Genomic DNA, 10,377 nt, shown 5'->3' on the forward strand with positions numbered 1-10,377 from the left:
GTTTTTGAGGATAAGGTATCTTGGCTTTATAATCCTCAACCTTAGTGGTTAGAGGAGCCTTTTTAGAGGGGTTGTTATCAGTACTTGTGTGTGTCTGATCCCTCACTGGCAATTGCGTACCAGAGTCAGAAGCTGGAGTGACGTTAGACGCCAACTCACTGTCTGTTCCTGGCGCCTGAACGCCAGAAATCTGCCCCTGCTGGGCGTTCAACGCCAGATTCTTGCCCATTTCTGGCGTTGAACGCCAATCCTGCCTTGTTTCTGGCGCTGAACGCCAGTTTTGGGCATGGTCTGGGCGTTCAGCGCCAGCCTTCCACACGTTTTCTGGTACTTAAAAATTTTAAGATCAAGACACAAGGAAAACTCAAGAACACTTTGAAGACTCACAAGAACACAAGAACATGAAGGAAGAACACCAAACTTAAAATTTTTAGAAAACCAAACCAAAATTTTCGAAAATCAAAGGGGAATCAACAAGAAAACACCAAACTTAAAGTTTTGCACAAGATTTAATAGAAAAAATATTTTTGAAAAAGAAGGTTTTGAAAAGAGTAATAAAGATTCTAACCCAATCAAATTAATGTTCTAGCCAAATGAGTTATGGGACCTTCAAAAAAATTTTAAGAAAGATTATTTTTGAAAACACCAAACTTAAAGTTTGGCACAGGATTTAATAGAAAAATTATTTTTGAAAAAGAAGGTTTTGAAAAGATTAATAAAGATTCTAACCCAATCAAATTAATGTTCTAGCCAAATGAGTTATGGGACCTTCAAAAACCAAAATTTTTTTTTTTTTAAGAAAGATTATTTTTGAAAAAGGTTTTTAAAAATATGATAGCCAATTATCATGAACATAAACACCACGTTCTAATTAACTGAGCTATAAATTTAAAGTGTTTTAACAAGGGATAAATAATAAAAGACTCTAAACCAAAAAAAAAAAAAAAAAGAGAAATTTTTCCTAATCTAAGCAACAAAATAAAACCTTCAGTTGTCCAAACTCGAACAATCCCCGGCAATAGCACCAAAAACTTGGTGCACGAAATTGTGATTACACTTTTCACAACTCCGCACAACTAACCAGCAAGTGCACTGGGTCGTCCAAGTAATACCTTACGTGAGTAAGGGTCGAATCCCACGGAGATTGTTGGTTTGAAGCAATCTATGGTTATCTTGTGAATCTTAGTCAGGAAGTCAATTATGTTTATCAGTTGAATTGCGAATAAACAAGAGAACATGGATTAAAGGTTTGAGGAAGGTGATGAATGTCACTGATCATCACCTTCATCACAGTTAAGCGCGAATAAACATCTTAGATAGGAACAAGCGTGTTTGAATGGAAAACAGAAATACTTGCATTAATTCATTGAGACACAGCAGAGCTCCTCACCCCCAACAATGGGGTTTAGAGACTCATGCCATCAGAGAATACAAAGTTTAGATCTAAAATGTCATGAGATACAAAATAAGTCTCTAAAAGTTGTTTAAATACTAAACTAGTAGCCTAGGGTTACAAAATATGAGTGGACTATGATGGATGATGCAGAGATCCACTTCTGGGGCCCACTTGGTGTGCTGGGGCCCACTTGGTGTGTGCTGGGGTTGAGATTTCGTGCAGAGGCCATTTGTGGAGTTGAACGCCAGTTTTTATGCCAGTTTGGGCGTTCAACTCCAGTTTTTGATCCTTTTCTGGCGCTGGACGCCAGAATTGGGCAGAAGGCTGGCGTTGAATGCCAGTTTACGTCGTCAATTCTTGTGCAAAGTATGGACTATTATATATTGCTGGAAAGCCCTGGATGTCTACTTTCCAACGCAATTGGAAGCACGCCATTTCGAGTTCTGTAGCTCCAGAAAATCCACTTTGAGTGCAGGGAGGTCAGAATCCAACAGCATCAGCAGTCCTTTTTCAGCCTGAATCAGATTTTTGCTCAGCTCCTTCAATTTCAGCCAGAAAAATACCTGAAATTACAGAAAAACACACAACTCATAGTAAAGTCCAGAAACATGAATTTTTCCTAAAAACTACTGGAAATAAACTAAAAACTAACTAAAACATACTCAAAACTATATGAAATTATCCCCAAAAAGCGTATAAAATATCCGCTCATCAGTCCCCCTCTAAAAATAGCAACCGAATCCCACAAATTCAAATCAACCTGATGACTAATAAAGCATGCTAATCGCTCCATACACAACATAAAAAGATAGGGTGACATAGGGTCTCATTGTCTAAGACCTCGGCTAGGAGTAAAGCCATTCAGACAATTCTCATTCCAAAGAATAGATAAGGAGAAAGCAGTAACACAATTCATAATCAAATTAATTATAGGAATAAGAAAACCAATGCTCTTAAGGGTATGAGCTAAAAACCTCCAGTCAACTCTGTCATAAGCTTTCTCAAGATCAATCTTAAAGGCTAGTGTGCCTTTTTTTTATTTAGTCTTCTTCATAAAGTGGAAGACTTCTTGAGCAATAATGATGTTGTCAGTAGGGCTGACAATGGGTAGGGTAGGGTAGGGTTTGGACTCTACTCTAACCCTACCCGCGAGTTGAAATTTTTTTTAAAACTCTACCCTACTCTACCTGCGGGTTGAGAATCTCTCAACCCTAACCCTACCCGCACCCTAAAGTTCTTAATACATATAAAATTATTAAATTACAGAATATTTTTTTATTTTTTAAACACAAATGTTATATATAAATATAGTTTCTTAAAATTTTGGGAGGTCCAGGCCAGTACTCACCTCTTCTGGGTCCGTCCCTGATTGCTAGCTAATTAATATTAAAAAATATTAAAATTTATTTACTTTTTAGTATTTCTCAATGTCTGTGAATTAATAAAAGATAAAAAAAATACTTTTTCATTACACAATCAATTTCACGAATAAAGTTTCGAAACGAAGAATTGCAAAATTAGAGATTTTATTCACTAACCTCGATTTTGTAATCAAAATGATGGATTGTTTTCTGAACACTACAATGAGAAAATTGATTGGACCTTTACTGTTACTGTGATTATCAATTAATGATGAACAAATATTGGATATTAAATAGACGGATGAAAAATGAAGAAAAATTGGAAATTAAGTAGATGGATATCCTAAAGAAAAATAATGAAATTTTTTATAATCAAAGAGATTGATACACGATTCCAATGATGGGATTGAATAATTGGTGATAGATTATTTATCAATTTATAATGTTAATATTAAGGAAAAGATAAGATTAGAGTATCTAAATCAAAATAAAGCCTTAAAATTGAGGATAGAATTTTAAAGATAAGGTAGATGAATAATAAGATAATTTTTTTTAACGATAAGAAAATTTAAAACGACGTAATACACAATTCAATCGATTGGGTAGCACAACCAATCGTATATTTGCATTCCCTATAAATATTACAACTACAGAGGGGGCATATATGTTGATAAAAAATAACAGAACAGCCTTATGAGCTGAAACACTAGCCCTAATGCAATATTAAAATAATATATACAGAGGGAGAGATATATATTTTGATTAAGATAGACTCACCTCAACATATTTTGATTTCTTATCCACCCATGTCTCATCCTTGTGTTTGTGGGTCTTCGCAAACAATTCTAACAGTGTTGGAGTCCTCTTTAATGATTTTTTCTACCAAACATATAAATTAAAAAACCCATGAGTATCAACTACCAATTGAAGTGTATAAAATTATAACATAAAATATCTAAGTTTTTCTATAACAGCACCATATTAGTTTTGTGTTGGCTAATGGAAATTGGGCCAGCAGTATGAAGAGACGCTCCAAATCCGCCGCAATCAGATGCTCGATTTGACTTGCCTTGCGCGCTCTTTTTTAGAAACCCAGTGTCAGCATTCCAATAAGTACAGAGCGAATCCCACACATCATCTTCTATCCATTGAGGTTTGACACGACTTTTCAGCCCCTAAGAGGCTGAGACAAACAGAAAGAAAGGAAGAGGAAGAAGACAACTTACTTGAGAGGAAGACAACGAACGGCCCACATCTTTGAAGAAGACGACGGAAATCTTAATACCCTCTGCAAAATTAATTCTGTTTTACAAACTGGCTACTAGGTCCGAAGAAAAATTTGGCATACTTACTAATTGATATTTACAATATTTTCTCAAAATATCCACAACTAATAAAAGAAAGTGACTATTTTCTTGGATCGATGCAAAGCTTCATTATAAATGTCAATACATAGTAAGCAGGGCACCACTTACTAGCTCACAATTATAAAATACAGTGATCTAACTGCTAAAGAAAATGGAATAACATAAGTCTGATGCAATTAGAATAGAAGCAAGCATGCAGATAATCTTTATTAGAATCTGCAGAGTTTGTGCGATTAAAGGAACATGTTCATTATATTATATAGGAAAGAACTGATACAGTATCATCTTCTAGTTAGAGAGTTCCACGGTAGCATTGTATGCCGAAAAAGGTTCTGGTGATTGGTGAAGGAAAAGAATAAGGAGTTGAACACTCAGTCCAAAACAAATATTTCAACAATAAAAAAATCACATTATTGAAGGTTGATGTCTAACAAGACCTAATTTCTAACAAGGTTGATGTTCAATCACACACTTCACAGCCTAACTGCTACTGAATTGGTACAGTTTCTCACATAATTCTAACAATTAAAAACACCAAAATATAAGTGTTCATACTTCATACTGCATTGTTTGAAGAAAAACAAAAAGATAAACAGTCGCTTTTGTGTGTAATTACCAAGGTTGCGAGAACCGAACCGGTCAATGAACCGGTAAGATAACTGGTTCACTGGTTCAATGGTTCAACCGGGGTTCAACCGGGATTTAACCGGTTTAATTAAATATTCATTAAAAATTTAATATATAATTTCAAATATTTAAATTTGATCATTTCTAACCTAATGAAATTCAAAATTTCAAAATTTACCATAATGTTCTACAACCAAAAAAAATATTAACAACAAAATCTCCAACTAAATACAGGCACTAACCATCACTAATCAGTAATCATCAGAAAATCAGCAACAAGCCAACAATGTATCAAAAAAAATATTAACAACAAAATCTCCAACTAAATACAGGCACTAACCATCACTAATCAGTAATCATCAGAAAATCAGCAACAAGCCAACAATGTATCATCAAGCAACAACATCATCATCATTTCAGAAAATCAACAATTCAAAATAAGCAAACATTAACAAAATCAACTCAGCAACTCAGAATTAAACCCAGCAATTCACAATTAAACCCAACTCCAATTCAGAAATAAATAAAGGCACTAATCATCACTAATCAGTAATCATCAGAAAATCCACAAGCAGCCAACAATATATCATCAAGCAACAACATCATCATCATTTCAGAAAATCAGCAATTTAGAATAAGCAAACATCAACAAAATCAGTATCATTAACTCAGCAACTCATATTAAACCCAACTCCAATTCAAAATCAAAGGCACCAATCATCACTGATCAATAACCATCAGAGAATCAACAAGAAGCCAACAACATATCAGTAACAATATCATCATCATTTCAGAAAAATCATTCTAGAATCATAAATCAACCATCAACAAGATTATTCCAGTTTCATAAAATAAGTAAGAGACTATGTATTCATTCACAATTTTAGACATAATGAAAATTTTGATGCCAAATTTAATTATATTTGTCCTGCATCTGTCTGCTTTCGAGTGAAGTGATTTGCAAATATGAAGAGTGGGTCCTGCATCAACACTCAGAGTGCTTACTGCTTACCGGCGGCGAGGAGGAAGGGGAGTGACGGCGACGACAAAGGAGACGGCCACACCGGCGAACAGAGAGAGAGCGCTTGAACAGAGGAGACGGCGCGACGGCCGCAGAGTATTTTTATAATTTAAAGGATTTAAAATGCATCAAAATTTAAATACTTCAGTTAAGTTTCCTTCACTTTGAAAATGTGTAGTTTTGATGTAGTGATCATGTTAGCATTAAAAAAACGTTAAAAGGTAAAATATGATCTTTCAACTCCGTTAGAGTCCATTAAACTTCAGTAGCTTCGTACATGCACACCATAATCTAAAAATGTCAAGTTCAATACTTAGTACATTTCTTCTTTTTCCTTTTGTTTTTTTCAAACATTTCTCTTTTTGTTAACTGCCATATTACAATTCTTTTTAAAATTAAATCAATCCAGCTTAAAAAGTTTGTGGTCAAATACCATAGACCAAGAGATTAAGGATAGCACAAGCAGTCAATAATTGTTATCGATATAAATTAAGTGAAATCCTTTATTGTTCATGTAAATTGTGAAAAATTCTGTGCACCACAATCATTCTCTCCAACCAAAACGAAAAAGCCCCACTATTTTTCTCTCCAATTGCAACTTGCAATTGCATAGATGTTTCTCGGACATGAACAAAATGAAGTTGAACATGGCACTGAAGCGAAAGATTTTGGGACATGAGAAACATCATCATCTAAACAAACTTCGCCTCAAACAACTAAATAAAGAATCAGCAACGAGTACCGTGCTGATTGGAAGATGCAGCAAAATGAAACCACAAAAATGGCCCTACATCAGCTTGGCTCAGGTGGCACAACTTTCAAGCTTCGCATCCATTCGCAGAAACTAGGATCATCAAAGTGAACAAAACTGCTTTTCAGCTTCGTTCGCTGTTCTGATGTCAATGACTTAAGTTGCGGGAATCTTGCCTCCTGCGAAAACATGCATCATTCAACATGCAATGTATGCCACCATAATCTAATAATAAGAAAAACCTTAGTTTTGCAACGAAGAAGTGATAGTGATGCTAACCTGCTCATAAGGAGGATCCTTGTGTGCTGGTATGAGGCGAGAGACGAGAGCCTGCGAGCTACCCTCCTGTTTCAGATATAAATTTCTGTTATAATTAACCTTCTAAGCAGAAGATGGAAAATGGAGATATGCAAAGAAAAATACACTTCGTAGTCGGGATTAGTAGAGAATGTTAACCTTAAATGCAAGTATACGAGGCGCTGGGAAACGGAATTCTGTCAGCTCTTCAGCCAATGTCCGGCAAGCTGCTAAAGCAGCAGCACTTCTTCCTTCATCAGCTGCAAGTTCAGCACCCTACAATACACTCATCAGTATTAAATAAATGAATAAATAAAAACAACCCAAGAAGGAACAAAAAAGAACAAGAAAACGGAAAGTTCTCAAAACAGGGAAAGGCATGCCACTAGCTACAGCAGCATCTAATAATGGCAGCCGTGGCCTGGCAGCAGAAAATGCAGGAGCTGGATGGCATTCCCACTCATAAAAAGGACATAGGAAAGAAGAACGGAAGATGAAAACAGGTTAAGAGGAAGAAAGTATACATGTACATACCCTGGTGCTATTGCAACAACATGAACAACCATGACCAGACACAAATATTGTTTCTAAATTCTAAAATGTACTGATCTTTCAAGTCCACTATGGTGCATATTACCCGCTTCGTGTATTACTGATCATATTATATACATGGCATGAGGCTAATTTAAAACATAATTTCTGATCATTGGCACAACAGTGCGTTAGTAATAATAATTGGTTTGGATTAGCACCATAACAATGCCCTAAAAAAATGCAAATCTCTCACTAAGAAAACTCCATGCTAAAATGAATAATAAGAGACATACCAACCAAATGAAGACATCAGTGCCATGGTCAAGTACAACAGCAGCATCAGACTGCATTGCAAGATCATAAGCTGGTAACTCCTCGAACGTTCCTCCCTCCCTGTGCATTAGACAACGAGGAGCAACCATTCGGAGTGACAGATCAAAAGATGCATTCAGAAACAAGTTCCTCAGCACAGACCTTTCATCTTCATGACCAATAATGCTTCCCAATAGTGGTCCTCTCCTGAGATGGAAAAGGATCTCTGGTAAAAGGGAAAGCTCCTTTGGGAAGCAGTGAAGTTTAGATTTGGGTACTTGAGGACCAAACTTTAGAGCAATATCCTTGATTCTTTCATCTATTGTTGCCCGCATATCAATTGCGTCTGAATGGCTTTTAGCTCGTAACAAACTTCTTTTTGCAATTAGGACTGCAGCAACTTCATCTTGAACACTCTCAAGATATCCCGAAATACTATCTACAGTGGGCAGTCTAACAGTGATAACCCTGGATATATCAGCTTGAAACACATTTGAATACTGAATAGCAAACTGGAAAAATACATAATCACTTTTGATATCTCCTCTAGTTTCCATTGAGAGAGAGAAGCTCTGTGTTTCTTCAACACTTAGCATCTGAATATAAATGGCTGTATCATTTTTAAAGGTTTCATGGGTGTCTACATGTGATTCTTCCCCAGGGCCAACAACTTGAGTTATGAGAATATCATCTGATGTGCGCAATTCTAACAAACCATGAGAACCTGCTGACCTGGCAGACGCCCTTTGCAAATTAACACCCAAGGCTTCCCCGAAATCATCATGGAGCACCAAAACACCACCTGATGCTTTAGCAAGAGGTTGTAAGATGGGAACTCTTACGGGACACGTTCCAGCACATAAAATATCAATAACAGTATTGTGTCGATGAGCCTCTCGACCAAGATTCTCCATCCATTTTATTGCTGTCTTTTCCATATAAGGATAATTAGGGTGATTAAAAGAATGAGGAACTGATCCAGGTCCGTAAGTATTTGGTCCACCGGCACAGACAACAATTCTACTATTGCCCCCTGATCTTTTAACTACCCCTCATGACAGATCAGCAGATGGGCCCTGAATTATAGCAAGAGCAACCTCAACAGCAGTTCCAAGGCACCGATCTCTAGAAGCTTCTGGTATGTTTAACTTGTAGGGCCTCAATGATGAAAATATGGAATGTGCTACAGGTAGTGAGGCATGCATTGCTGACAAGTATATGCCAGTACCATAAATCAATCCTTTCAAAGATTATTGGGTTGGTGACTGGTCCCCGGGAAGCACGTCAGCAGATGCAATTGACTCTTCTGAAAAATCATATATTGACACAGTACGGCCATATAGTACAATTCCTAATCTTGTTGTTGGAGGAAGAGAATCAACAAAAGCATGCAAGGAACTTTGTAGATGCTGTAAGTGGGGTTCATCTAAGCATTCATCTATAACAAGAACAACTGGGGCAGACATTCCCGAATCTGAAACTGGAACAAAACCAGGTCCCTTGTTCCCAGTTTGAACATGGTCCTCTATGCTATCAGAAACTTGGTGTTGCAACTCAACCGATCCATTTGAAAATCGCGGTGGCGATGAAGTCGGCAAAGATGATCCTGAAGAGAAAGCAAGTGGCCGAGGCGAGGCAGGTGATGTGCGAAAAGGAACAGCTGCCGGCCGGACAGGCGATGTAAAAACAGGAGGCCCCGGCGGGGTGCTCATGTGAGGAACAAGGCTGCCAGATTTAACTCCATTGGCTGGGGACGACGAATTTGGGGGTTTAACCGAAGGGGAAGAAGCTTGATCTTGCTGCAATTGCAATATGGGGGGAGGAAATCTAGGTGGTGATGCAAAAGGTGGAGGGGGTGGTATGGGACTCTTGTCAGGGGTAGGACTCTGTCTATCCGGGTTTGAAGTGGTATACCCAACATTAGGTTGTGTTGGGTTAGCCATTGAAATTCAAATCAGACACAAAACGCAACAATACTTACAAACCCAGTATCAAGAAGTAAACTTTACAGTATTACAGATACAAATGTACGAGTGATACAAATCAAAGACTATACCAAGAAAGAACAGAGATCAGCCTCAACAAGATTCTTCTTTCAGCCCACAGAATTTGCATGAGGAAAACGTAAAACCTTCCTAAGACCTTAAACCCCCAAAAGAGATGATAATGATTCCCAAGGAAAATTCTACTTGACCTGGTTTAATCGGCATCATAGAAGGGGGAATTCTTTCCTTCCCTGAACGAATTCAGGTGAATAGCCAATCACCAACCATGAATCAATCAAATCTCTTCACAATTGAAGCTTCTTCTCTGGTATCCCCCCCTGCAGATAGCAAGTAATCCAGCAGTACCCAATCGAATGAGAAAAAGAAAGGATCCAACAGACATTCAAGAACTGAGCTAGGGTTTTGAATGGAGATCAAGATTTGCTTTCAAAATTGGGAATGATAACGGTAATAAAAAAATAAAGAAAAAAAATATCATAGAGAAGTATGTACCTGACAGAGGTGAATATCAAAATTGTAGACTTTATGGTACCGTAAAATACCATAAGATAGGGATTATTCGGAAAAATGGGGGAATGCTATGCTTATGAATGTTATGTCCCCTCCTCACTCTCTTTCTCCAATTGTGTGAGTAATTCGGAATGGGGTGGTTTATTCTTTATTATTATTATTATTATTATTTTGTTGGTTTTTATTTTATTTTTG

At 37.0% G+C, this 10,377-nt stretch overlaps 1 long non-coding RNA gene and 1 pseudogene across 1 annotated transcript in view; both read right to left on the reverse strand.

Moving 5' to 3' along the window:
• Window positions 1–3,936, reverse strand: part of LOC107647958 — a 21,906-nt gene extending 17,970 nt beyond the window's left edge. The window contains exons 1-2 of the long non-coding RNA XR_001621673.2: window positions 3,735–3,936; window positions 3,535–3,636 (exon numbers count right to left, since the gene is read on the reverse strand). This is a non-coding gene — a long non-coding RNA (uncharacterized LOC107647958). The remainder of the gene's footprint in view (window positions 1–3,534; window positions 3,637–3,734) is intronic.
• LOC107645656 lies at window positions 6,228–10,368 on the reverse strand (annotated as a pseudogene).

The sequence above is a fragment of the Arachis ipaensis genome, chromosome B06, assembly GCF_000816755.2.
Source record: "Arachis ipaensis cultivar K30076 chromosome B06, Araip1.1, whole genome shotgun sequence".
NCBI classification, from domain to species: Eukaryota; Viridiplantae; Streptophyta; class Magnoliopsida; order Fabales; family Fabaceae; genus Arachis; species Arachis ipaensis.